Source organism: Sphaeramia orbicularis, chromosome 11 (assembly GCF_902148855.1).
Source record: "Sphaeramia orbicularis chromosome 11, fSphaOr1.1, whole genome shotgun sequence".
Lineage (NCBI taxonomy): Eukaryota > Metazoa > Chordata > Actinopteri > Kurtiformes > Apogonidae > Sphaeramia > Sphaeramia orbicularis.
The window spans coordinates 35,950,004-35,963,783 of NC_043967.1; the positions used below are offsets into that span (position 1 = coordinate 35,950,004).

Genomic DNA, 13,780 nt, shown 5'->3' on the forward strand with positions numbered 1-13,780 from the left:
TGTTTCAGCTCCTGTTGCAAAACTTTCTCCTCTTTCAAAACATTTTGCACGTACACTCACGGAAAAAATGATTAGACCATTAAAAGTCATCAAAAACAATGGTTATGCAATCAAGTACTCGAACTAATTTATTATCATTTCTTATAATATTATTCTCTTTATTTAGATTTTTTCAGTGTAACTCAATATCTTCCTGTATTTCATTTACAAATCATGTAAATGTTCATAAAAGCTCAGAGTAAATACAAAGGTTATTATATCAAAACAGAGAAAACTGAAGACAAAGTCACTTATTTTGCAAAATATATCACTAACTGAACAAACAGTCGTGGAAAAATTATTAGACCATCAAAAGTCATCAAAAACAATGGTTATGGAATCAAGTACTCTAATTTATTATCATTTCTTATGATATTATTCTCTTTATTTAGATTTTTTTCAGTGTAAGTCAAATATCTTCCTGTATTTCATTTACAAATCATGTAAATGTTCATAAAAGCTCACAGAAAATTCAAAGGTCATATCAAAACAGAAAAAACTGAAGAAAAAGTTACTTATTTTGCAAAATATATCATTAACTCAACAAACAGTCATGGAAAAATTATTAGACCATCAAAAGTCGTCAAAAAACAATGGTTATGCAATCAAGTACTCAAACTAATTTATTATCATTTCTTATATTATTCTCTTTATTTACATTTTTTCAGTCTAAGTCAAATATCTTCCTGTATTTCATTTACAAATCATGTAGATGTTTATAAAAGCTCAGAGAAAATTCAAAGGTTATTATATCAAAACAGAAAAAACTGAAGAAAAAGTCACTTATTTTGCAAAATATATCATTAACTGGAAAAATGATTAGACCATCAAAAGTCATCAGAAACAATGGTTATACAATCAAGTACTCAAACTAATTTATTACCATTTCTTATGATATTGTTTTCTTTATTTAGGTTTTTTTCAGTCTAAGTCAAATATCTTCCTGTATTTCATTTACAAATCATGTAGATGTTCATAAAAGCTCAGAGTAAATTCAAAGGTTATTATATCAAAACAGAAAAAAAACTGAAGAAAAAGTCACTTATTTTGCAAAATATATCATTAACTGAACAAACAGTCGTGGAAAAATTATTAGACCATCAAAAGTCATCAAAAACAATGGTTATGCAATCAAGTACTTTAATTTATTATCATTCTTATTTTATTCTCCTTATTTAGAGTTTTTTTTCAGTCTAAGTCAAATATCTTCCTGTATTTCATTTACAAATCATGTAGATGTTTATAAAAGCTCAGAGAAAATTCAAAGGTTATTATATCAAAACAGAAAAAACTGAAGAAAAAGTCACTTATTTTGCAAAATGTATCATTAACTCAACAAACAGTTGTGGAAAAATGATTAGACCATCAAAAGTCATCAAAATCAATGGTTATACAATCAAGTACTCGAACTAATTTATTACCATTTCTTATGATATTGTTTTCTTTATTTAGGTTTTTTTCAGTCTAAGTCAAATATCTTCCTGTATTTCATTTACAAATCATGTAGATGTTCATAAAAGCTCAGAGTAAATTCAAAGGTTATTATATCAAAACAGAAAAAAAACTGAAGAAAAAGTCACTTATTTTGCAAAATATATCATTAACTGAACAAACAGTCGTGGAAAAATTATTAGACCATCAAAAGTCATCAAAAACAATGGTTATGCAATCAAGTACTTTAATTTATTATCATTCTTATTTTATTCTCCTTATTTAGAGTTTTTTTTCAGTCTAAGTCAAATATCTTCCTGTATTTCATTTACAAATCATGTAGATGTTTATAAAAGCTCAGAGAAAATTCAAAGGTTATTATATCAAAACAGAAAAAACTGAAGAAAAAGTCACTTATTTTGCAAAATGTATCATTAACTCAACAAACAGTTGTGGAAAAATGATTAGACCATCAAAAGTCATCAAAATCAATGGTTATACAATCAAGTACTCGAACTAATTTATTACCATTTCTTATGATATTGTTTTCTTTATTTAGGTTTTTTTCAGTCTAAGTCAAATATCTTCCTGTATTTCATTTACAAATCATGTAGATGTTCATAAAAGCTCAGAGTAAATTCAAAGGTTATTATATCAAAACAGAAAAAAAACTGAAGAAAAAGTCACTTATTTTGCAAAATATATCATTAACTGAACAAACAGTCGTGGAAAAATTATTAGACCATCAAAAGTCATCAAAAACAATGGTTATGCAATCAAGTACTTTAATTTATTATCATTCTTATTTTATTCTCCTTATTTAGAGTTTTTTTTCAGTCTAAGTCAAATATCTTCCTGTATTTCATTTACAAATCATGTAGATGTTTATAAAAGCTCAGAGAAAATTCAAAGGTTATTATATCAAAACAGAAAAAACTGAAGAAAAAGTCACTTATTTTGCAAAATGTATCATTAACTCAACAAACAGTTGTGGAAAAATGATTAGACCATCAAAAGTCATCAAAATCAATGGTTATACAATCAAGTACTCGAACTAATTTATTACCATTTCTTATGATATTGTTTTCTTTATTTAGGTTTTTTTCAGTCTAAGTCAAATATCTTCCTGTATTTCATTTACAAATCATGTAGATGTTCATAAAAGCTCAGAGTAAATTCAAAGGTTATTATATCAAAACAGAAAAAGCTGAAGAAAAAGTCACTTATTTTGCAAAATATATCATTAACTGGAAAAATGATTAGACTATCAAAAGTCATCAGAAACAATGGTTATGCAATCCAGTCCTAACTCCTGTGTGTACCATGTGACTAAAACAGACAGAAAAGAAAACAAAAAAGCACTGTTTTTGTCAGTACAGTGCCATAGATATTGATGGAAGAACTGAAGTGATTTTGGTTATTATCAAGAAAACATGGAAAATAAATAGATATCAGCTCTGAAATTAAACTACTATGAGCTATTTTTGTTGTTATCATTATATTTGTCCAAACAAATGTACCTTTAGGTGTACCAGGCATTAAAATGAACAAGAAATTGAAGAAAACAAGGGTGGTCTAATAAGTTTTCCGGTGACTATATCTATCTACCCATCTGAGTCTCAGGCTACAATGCATGTTTTGACGGTTTTCTTTCAAAATAATGCATTTTTGCCAAAAAAAACCCCAAAAAAAACAAAAAAATCATGCCTTTTTAAATTTTTTTCATCATTTATGGCATTTACATCATTTTTCATTGTTTAGATTATGTGCACATTTCTTTTAAATCATCAACCGACCCCCCCAAGCACTTTTTTTTTTTTTGGTATATTCATTTATTATTTACATATCAGCTCAGAAATTAAACTCTTATGAGCTATTTTGGTTGTTATCATTATATTTGTCCAAACAAATGTACCTTTAGTTGTACCAGGCATTAAAATGAACAAGAAATTGAAGAAAACAAGGGTGGTCTAATAATTTTTTCCACAACTGTATATGATTGTTTTAGGGATAATGAAGCTGATTGAAAACCAGAATCTATATCATAATACTAGAAGGTCTCAATGTGTGTGTGTGTGTGTGTGTGTGTTTGTGCAGTTTTGAGAAATTGAGATGTTTTTAACTGGCCAGTTTGGTACCTACAGTTGAGGAATACTGCCATCTCCACACACTGAATATTTCAGCAAGTTGATAGGACCAATACAGGGTTATTCAAAAAAAATGAATCGATTTCATGACGTATTACTTCAGTTCTCAAGCATCGTCATAGAATGAGTCAGTGACCATTTGAAAGAGGAGTTTTCTAAGTTCTGAATGGCTGCCTCGTTGACCTTAAACATCGAATAACAACAGCGATCAGCTCAGTGGATCGTGATATGCTGATACACATCTGGGAGGAATTCTCTTATCGCGCTGATGTTGTCCATGCTGCAGGTGGTGGACACACTGAACACTTGTAAGACAGGAAATAAAAGTTGATTGTGAGTAGAATACTTGTGACTTGGCTGGGGTTTTCTATTGTTTTTCCTTATTAAAATATTGCATAATGAAATCGTTCACTCTTTCTGAATGACCCTGTATTTTGGGAGACATTAGTAATTTTGGAATACAATGGCCTTACAATCATGTTGCTCGGTTGACTGGAAGAGCAGTACCACGCCGCATAACTGGAAATGAAGTTAAAGACAAGAACAATGGATTTACTGACTTCAGTCCCTACATATTGGTATTAATGTGACCTGCGGTTCCCCATGGGTCAATGCCCTAGTGCAGCGTTTCTCAACCAGTGTGCTGTGGCACATAAGTGTGCCGTAAGAAATCATCAGGTGTGCCGTGGAAGATTATCCAATTTCACCTGATTGGTTCTGTAAGCAGCAGTGTGATTAGGGATGGGAATCGAGAACCGGATCCCAGTAGCTCAATTCCTTGGAACTGTTTGCCTGCCTGCTTAACGATTCTGCTTATCGATTCCGCCTTCATTGCACATGCGCGATGACATCACACGTACACTGCATTGTTTTGGTCAGAACGTAGCCAACATGGTGTTGATGCAGAAACGTTCTAAAAAGACGACACCAGGTCCACTGGAACACTGTCAAAGCTTCCATGTCTTCAAAAGGGTGGAATCCCTCCAATATGTTCAAACATTTGTCCACAGCATGTGATTCATTTACAGGAATGTCACATATTTGATTCACTACTTAGTGACGCTTGTGAATGTAGCAGCAGAGTGAACACCAGGCCGTCATCTGGGCCCAGTTCCGGTTCCGGTGCAGGCAACAAACGTCGTACCACCTCAAATACAAGTTTCCGAAGGTAGGGGAAAGGAAATGAGGTGCACAACAACAGGAGACAAGCTGAGCCAAGTTGAACTGGTTCCAGCAATGCGGCGATAGAGGAATAAGTAAAGTGCCTTAAGTTTCACTTTCACTGCACGTCCCTCCCAAACAGGCCGGCATCATCTGTTATTATTTGTACATACTGTATATGTTATATTTTCTGTGCAGAGATGGAAATATAAAAGACAGTTAATACAAACACACCCGTTTGTACTCTTTTATTCCCTCACCCAATGAGAATCAATAAGAGAATCTATAAGGAATCGGATCGATAAGCAAAATCGATAATGGAATTGGAATCGTAAAATTCTTATCGATTCCCATCCCTAAGTGTGATATAGATGCATACGACTGCACTCACCAATGATTCACTCTACAACAACAGTCTCCTGGTTCCCTTTGCAAAATGAAAGTGAAAGTAAACCGGCCCTGATGCAGTGCATTCTGTTCATGAACCCCCCCTCACTAGTGATGCATGGTTTAGCGGGTTACCTGCGAATCCCAGGTATGGGTTGGGGCGGGGGGATATACCTCCCATACTATTATACAACAGACACATGGTTATTTGGACCGTCTGTCAAAGTAAGGCAGCTATGAATTTTAGTCTGAAGAAGAAAACTAGATGATACCATAATACAGATGTGTTTAAAAAGGTTTATTCTTAATTCACAGTGTTTATTCAGAGGTGGTTTTGGTAATCCTACAGATGTTCTGGTTTGTGACTTCCTCCTGCTGTGGAGAGTTTAGTTGTTAATGCCTTTAAAACTAAATAAACATTGAAGGGAATGAGACCTTGTTCAATGCAATTATATTGACCACAAAGGATTCTGTTTGTAAAGCTCACAATTAACCCTTTCATGCATGAATTATGAGAACCTTAATCAAGATTTTTTCCTGACTGCTTTTATTCCTCTTTAGTCATGAAAAAAAACACGCCTAAAGAAAATTTTCTTCTGAACCTATTTGTCATAGAGCTGCAAAAATGTCCACTCAGCTGGACACCATGTGTTTAATTTTTGAAGCAAAGAAACATGTATTTACTGATATACTGTGTGAGAACTATGAAATGAAAACATTTTTAATGCTTATTATAGGTAATTCATTTATCAGATAAGTAGTTGTTTGTTTACTTGCTTTACTAGTTTGTCTGATAAATGAATTACCTACAACTAGAAGCACTCGGAGAGCGCAGACCTCCGCCAAGGCTGATCAGTGCCCCCCCCGTGGGCCCCCCCACCCCCGATCACCACCAAAATTTAATCATTTCTTCCTTATCCCAACAAACCCTGAAAATTTCATCCAAATCTGTCCATAACTTTTTGAGTTATGTTGCACACTAACGGACAGACAAACAAACAAACAAACAAACAAACAAACAGACAAACAAACAAACAAACAAACAAACAAACCCTGGCAAAAACATAACCTCCTTGGCGGAGGTAATAATTATATGTGGAAGACAGTGTGAACCTTTACCAGACATTTTTAATGCTACTAATCTAATGTTTTCTCACATTTTAACTCTCTAATACCAGTCATTACTCAATTCATGGAGATATAATGCAAAAAAACCAACAACTTTTGTTTAAAAATCTGTTAATTACAGACTAATAACAATAAAAGCAATTGATTTACACTTAAACATGTTACTCTAGATCAGGTTTATCAAGAACAGTAAAGTTACAGTACTGGTATGAATTGCAGTGTATGTGATGATGCATAAGCGTCCACTGTGTTGGCTGATATGGAACTAAAACAACAAAATCCATGAATATATAAGAGAACAGCTGGAGAAAAGCTGTCTACTGTAGTGACCAGTATGCATGAAAGGGTTAATGTTTTAGATTTAAAAGTAAGCCAAATTTTGTAAAAACTGCTTCATCCTCCTGTGCAAAAGTAAATGTGTATCTGTGAATTAACTCAGAGGATAGAACCGTGCAGAAACATCCCAGATGTAGTTTCTTTTTTGTTCATCTTCTATGGTCCGGCTGTGAGTGAGAGGTGTTGCCTGATTAAAATCCAATGACTGACTCCATTCATGTGCTTTTCTAACAGACCTTCTTAAAGTCACCATGGAGATGTGGAGTGGAAAAGGCCGACCGGCTGCCACACGACCAAAAACGGCCACCCTGAGCTGACCCGGGTCACTCAGAGGGGCTTCTGGGAACAAAGACCCGACACGTGCCCGTTCTGCAGGCATCACTGACTCAACACACGCTATCTCGTGTCACGCTGATTAAAAGACGTGCCTTTTACTTTGAGTGTCAGGAGGCAACAAAATAGAAGACAATGACAGCCAGGAAAGGTGTGACGGAAAATTTAAATAATCAATAATTACCAACAGATGCATTAGAACTCAAGTATTGAGCCTGTTTTGAGAATATAGGGAGTAGAAAGAACAGATTTGTGTTAAAATGTTAGGCCCAAAAAAATCATAGTAGAAGAAGAGTGTTCTCTGGAAGAGTTTATAGACGCGACAAGATAAAAACAGTAAAGCAAGCAACAAGATAAAAATTAAAAGCAAAAGATTAACAAGACAAAATGTAACATTATAATAATGATGTAAAAAATGCAACCAGATGGAAAAATCATAAGAAGATGGAAAAGAACAGATTTGTGTTAAACTGTTAGGCCCAAGAAATCATAGTAGATGAAGAGTGTTTTCTGGAAGAGTTCATAAATGCAACAAGATAAAAACAGTAAAGCAAGCAACAACATGAAAAGGATGTAAAAACAAAAGATTAACAGGACAAAATGTAACATTATAATAATGATATAAAAAATGCAACCAGATGGAAAAATCGTCAAAAGATGGAAATGATTAAAAACATACACAATGTAAAAGATGTAACATGATGTAAAAAATATAACAAGATAAAAATTATGTAAAAAAAATTAAAGACATAAAATTAAGCGGCATAAAAAGATCTAAGATGAAAATTATGTCAAAGGGTCAAAACACGGTATTCGAAATCTATCTTTTTTTATAGACAGTTTGACGGATTAGTGTTGCCAAATGACCCACATTTTTTTACTTTTAAATTCATTTTTGCTTTCGTTGGACCATAAGGGATTATCTAAAACAAGGAGCTACTTTATATTGAAATAAATGTTGGAATGGCAATCTATTAAAGTTCACTCTCTGATGGGACATTACTGTGTTTTGAAGAAGAGTGTTATCTGGAAGAGTTCATAGATGCAACAAGATAAAAACAGTAAAGCGAGCAACACTATGAAAATGATGTAAAAGTAAAGATTAACAAGACAAAATGTAACGTTATCATAATGATGTAAAAAATGCAACCAGATGGAAAAATTATCAGAAGATGGAAATGATTAAAAACACACAATGTAAAAGATGTAACATGATGATAACATAAAAATTAAAGACATAAAATTAGGCGGCATAACAAGATCTAAGATGAAAATTATGTAAAAGGTGTCAAAACACGGTATTAGAAATCTTTCTGACGGGACATTTTACGGACAATTTGACAGATTAGTGTTGCTAAATGACCTGCATTTTACTTTTAAATTCATTGTTGCTTTAGTTGGACCATAAGGGATTCTCCAAAACAAGGAACTACTTTATATACTGAAATAAATGTTGGAATGGCAGTCTATTAAAGTTCACTCTCTGATGGGACATTACTGTGTTTTGACCCAAAAGATGTAACAAAATGTAAAAACTATAACAAATGGAATGTATTGAAGTGGTATAAAAGACACAACATGTAAAAAACGTAACAAGACATAAATAAGAGACTTTCTGACACTGTTTTGACAGTAGTCAGTACAAATGTTGATGTAAATTCAACATGTATTTCTGTAAATATAAGTTATGAGGAGAAATAAAGTGGATTTTATCTCAGGGTTTTGGAAACCAATGATGTAAGGCACAGGTGTCAAACATGCAGCCCGGGGGCCAAATCCGGCCCTTGGGATAAATTATGTTAAATGCAAAAATTACACCAAGATATTAACAATCCTTTTAGTTCAGGTTCCACATTCAGACCAATTCAATCTCAAGTGGGTCAGACCAGTAAAATACTATCATAATAACATATAAGTAATGACAACTCCAAATTTTTCTCTTTGTAAATGTAAATATTTTCATGTATTTACACTAAAACAAAGTATAATTTCACAAAAAATGTGAATAACCTGAACAACTATGAACAACCTGAAATGTCTTAAGAGAAGTAAGTGTAATTTTAACAATATTCTGCCTGTTACTAAATGTTTTGTGTATTTGTAGATCCACTGTGATCTGTAAGTTATAACGTACATGTGTAAATGATAAACTGAGGCAGAATATTGTTAAAATTACACTTATTTTTTCAGTTTGTTCATGTTATTCACATCTTTTGAAAGGATAGTTTGTAGATGTAAACCTTTTCATAATGTAAATTTACTTTTTTCGCTCCAAAACACAGGTGTCAAACATGCGGCCCGGGGGCTAAAACCGGCCCGCCAAAGGCTCTGGTCTGGCCCGTGGGATGAATTTATGAAATGCAAGAATTACACGGAAGATATTAACAATCAAAGATGTTAAAATCATTTTAGGTCCATTCAATCTAAAGTGGGTCAGACCAGTAAAATACTATCATAATAACCTATAAATAATGAAAACCATTTTTTTTCTCCCTTTGTTTTAGTGTAAAAACAGCAAAATTACACAAATGTTTATATTTACAGACTAGCCTTTTACAAAAAATGTGAATAACCTGAACAAAAATGTCTTATGTGGAATTTTAACAATATTCTGCCTGTTACTCAATGTTGTGTGTATTTGTAGATCCACTGTGATCTGTAAGTTGTGATATACATGTATAAATGATAAACTAAGGCATAATATTGTTAAAATTGCAATTATTTTTCTTAAGAATTTTCAGGTTGTTCATATTTGTTGATGTTATGTTCAAGTGCAGTTCGTACATGTAAACATTTTCATTAAGGAATTTTGCTTTTTTCATTCAAAAACATACAGAAAACATTGGAGTTGACATTATTTATTTGTGGAACAATCTAGAACAGGAGATAAAGGAAAGTACAAACACAAATGTATTTAAAAAGGTATAAAGAATTGTTTCTAAATAGGTATAGGGAACATGAAGGATGAAAATAGTATTGTTGCAAAGTTCAGGTGTGGTTTCTTGGAATTAAGAGAGAGTAATTTGAATTTCAGAGATTTTGATATGTGTGAGTGGATTAGAGTGAGGGCAGATGTGAAGTCTAAATGAATTGGGATTGTGGGTGTGAAATTATGGAATGGACCTTATGATGGATTTAAGTTATCCACTCCTTTGGTGAAGTTAAAAAAAAAAAAAAAAAAAAAAGAGTACTCTAAGTTTAAATTATTCAGAAATATTGAATTGAGATGGTAGATGTGTTGTTGCTGTTGACTTTTTTTTTTTTTTTTAATTTGTTATTATTATGGTGTAAATGCTCGATGCTGTATACACTTAAGTTGATGTAAGCAGTGTATTAGTTGAAAAGGATAGGCAAAAAAATAAGCTTTTGCTTCTGGCCTATTCCTTTTTTGGTTTTTATGTTCATTACAATTGATGTACTGAGTACAATGACTGATGTAAAACCAAAAATAAATTTATTCATTCAGTCATTCATTCATTCATTTATCAGTTTTTATCCTATTATTTATATTATTTTACTGGTCCAGCCCACTTCAGATCTTATTTGGCTGTATGTGGCCCCTGAACTAAAATGAGTGTGATACCCCTGCTCTAAAACATGGAGAAGAGTTTGGAGTTGACATTATTTATATATTATTATGTTATTATTTTACAGGTCCGGCCCATTTCAGATCAAATTTAGCTGAATGTGGAACTGAATTAAAATGAGTGTGACACCCCAGATGTAAGGAGTTAAAAGCTGTCAGAAAAATAAATATCCAAGTACAGTAAAGAAAGCTCCTCTATAATACAGTAATGCAGTACTTGGTTCCTTGTGACATCTGGTCGTTCACCTGTCACTGCCCTAGTTTTTGCATGTTGTGTTTCTCCAGTATGTGTGTAATAATATCTGCTCTAAAACTCAGGCCCTTGTGTTTGGTCCCCAAGTGGGAAATGAAGCTGAGGTCCCAGTGAGAACCCTGTCAGCTCACCTTTGACCCCTGGCCCCTCAGGGAAAATGCTCAATAAGCCTGATCAATAATAAATCTATACGCACTGCCGTGTTGTGACAGATATCCCTCCCACAACGAGCCTGTAGGAAAAGCTGCTGCGGGGCCCCCCAGGGCCAAACAAGCAACAATGACAGAATGAAGCCTTCTTTATCCCAAAAGCCTGTCCTTTAACGGAACATGACAAGATACTGTTTACTCTTAGAAAATGAACATTTCTACTTACTAGACCCAAATATGTAAGAGATTCTAACGAAGAATCACTGCATTGTTTAAATCTCTGTTTCCCAGTTTTTATTGGGTTTTCAGTTGACAGTGTAAAATATACAGCCACAGAAAAAAAATATTAGACCACCCTTGTTTTCTTCAATTTCTTGTTCATTTTAATGCCTGGTAAAACTAAAGGAACATTTGTTTGGATGTTCAGAGGCTGCGTAAGTGAACGTAAAAACATCATCATCTTCTACAACATTGATTCACCAGTAAAACCCATGGAGTTTGACAAAAAACAGTAGTTGAAGACTCCTCTTTTATGTTCAGTTAACCCTTTCATGCATAGTGGTCACTACAGTGGACAGTTATTCTCCAGCTGTTCTCTTGTGTATTCATGGTTTTGTTGTTTTAGTTTCATATCAGCCAACACAGCGGACGCTTATGCACCATCCCACACACTGCAATTCATACCATTACTGTAACTGTAACAACGGTATCTGCAGTAAAATATTTGAGTGTAAACCAATTGCTAACTGTTATTAGACTGTAATTAACATTTTTTTGCTAAATCAAAAAGTGTTTTTTTTTGTCTGCTTTGTTTTTTTGCATATTATCTGAGTGAGTAATAACTAGTATTATAGTATGTTAAAATGTGAGAAAACATCAGATTAGCAGCAATCAAAATGTTTTTTTTTCATAGTTTTCACACAGTATATCAGTAAATACATGTTTCTTTGCTTCAAAAATGTCATTTTTTATCTGTTATGTCTTATGTACATGCAGCCTGTGCCACTACTCATTCTGTTTGTGTGCTGTCTCTTGGCCAGGTCATTATTGTAAATGAGAATCAGTTCTCAACTAACCTAAATGGTTAAATAAAAGTTAAATAATAAAAAAATAATAATAACAAAATGCATGGTGTCCAGTTGAATGGACTTTTTTGTAACTCCATAAAAAATAGGTTCATAAAAAAATGTTCAATCACATTGTTTTTTTTTCATGCCTAAAGAGGAATAAAAAACAAGAAGGGAAAAGAAAATCTAGATTAAGGTTCTCATAATTCATGCATGAAAGGGTTAATGATATATTTTGCAAAATAAGTGACTTTTTCTTCAGTCTTTTCTGTTTTGGTATAATAACCTTCATATTTACTCTGAGCTTTTATGAACATCTACAGTCGCAGAAAAAATTATTAGATCACCCCTTGTCAAAAGAGCTCATAAGAGTTTAATTTCAGAGCTGATATGTAAACAATAAATGAAAATACCCCCCCCCCCAAAAAAAAGAATGTGCTTGAGGGGGTAGGTTGATGATTTAAAAGCAAATGTGCACATAATCTAAACAATGAAAAATGATGTAAATGCCATAAATGATGAAAAAATTTTAAAAAGGCATGATTTTTTTGGGCAAAAATGCATTATTTTGAAAGAAAACCATCAAAACATGCATTACAGCCTGAGACTCAGATAGATAGATAGATAGATAGATAGATAGATAGATAGATAGATAGATAGATAGATAGATATAGTCGCCGCAAAAATTATTAGACCACCCCTTGTTTTCTTGACTAGAGATGGTTATTCTCTGCAGTAACTCAACTAAATAATTTAGTTTTAATTTAGTTTACAATAAAAGCAAGAAATCAATTACATATGCACCCATCAACGGTCATGAATCACAGAAAAGTAACAAAATACAATACATTTAACATAAATGTTCATATGTATCAGTTCATAAAATACAGTTTGAGAAGGGACAGAAGAAGTAAAAGCTTATCTAGTTCTGCCCCTTCCTCACTTTCAGTGTCCAATTCTTAATCAAATAAATTTCCTTCATCGGCTATCATATTAAAATAGATAACAATAAATAACTAGTCATAGCGCTGGTTATAAATAGTTGTAAACATAATGCATCTCTACTTCATCATGTAATAGTACCCCTAATTTATATTAATAAATGCCTTCAACACAGTGGTTTATGATCTGCTCTGCATTTGTGATAAATGATGATGTTCTAAAGTGGTTATTATAAATTGCATTAGTTGCACTTTATGATGAAAAGGTAATAATATAATACTTTATGTAATAAACTGCCAAAATGGATTTCCCAAATGAGACCACCACTATAGATGAAATACAGATTCTCTGTATAATTATGTAATCTACAAAAATTTACAAACAATTTTAAGTTTTTATTATATTCATCTACAGACAGTCTTAGATACTTCATGTCAAAGCTGACGAGGACAATCCCATTCCTATTTTTATTTCTAGCATAATTAAGTAATCCAATGAGGTTCTGACCCAAAAACAATAACAAAAACCTTCAGTTTTATCAACTTTATTCCACCAGTATCGAAAAATACAATCAGTGCACTATTTACACATCAAATTATATTCATTCATATACTCATATTTGTGTTAATATTATATATGTATTGGATCCATAAATACATTACATGCATTGGTAATGGAAGGTTAATTACGAATTACGCAGAAGAACACTGGACAAATCGCAGACACTCCCATGGAACATCATAGACTTCTAAGTCTGTCTCTCTTAAAAAAAAAAAAAAGAGGGGGATGAGGTATAGTGTGTAAGTTTGTATGTGTGTGTA

General features: G+C 32.8%; 1 pseudogene; it reads right to left on the reverse strand.

The window, feature by feature from the left end:
• Positions 1-7,008, reverse strand: part of LOC115428157 (protein lin-28 homolog A-like) — a 56,456-nt pseudogene extending 49,448 nt beyond the window's left edge.
• Positions 7,009-13,780: the final 6,772 nt, after the last annotated feature.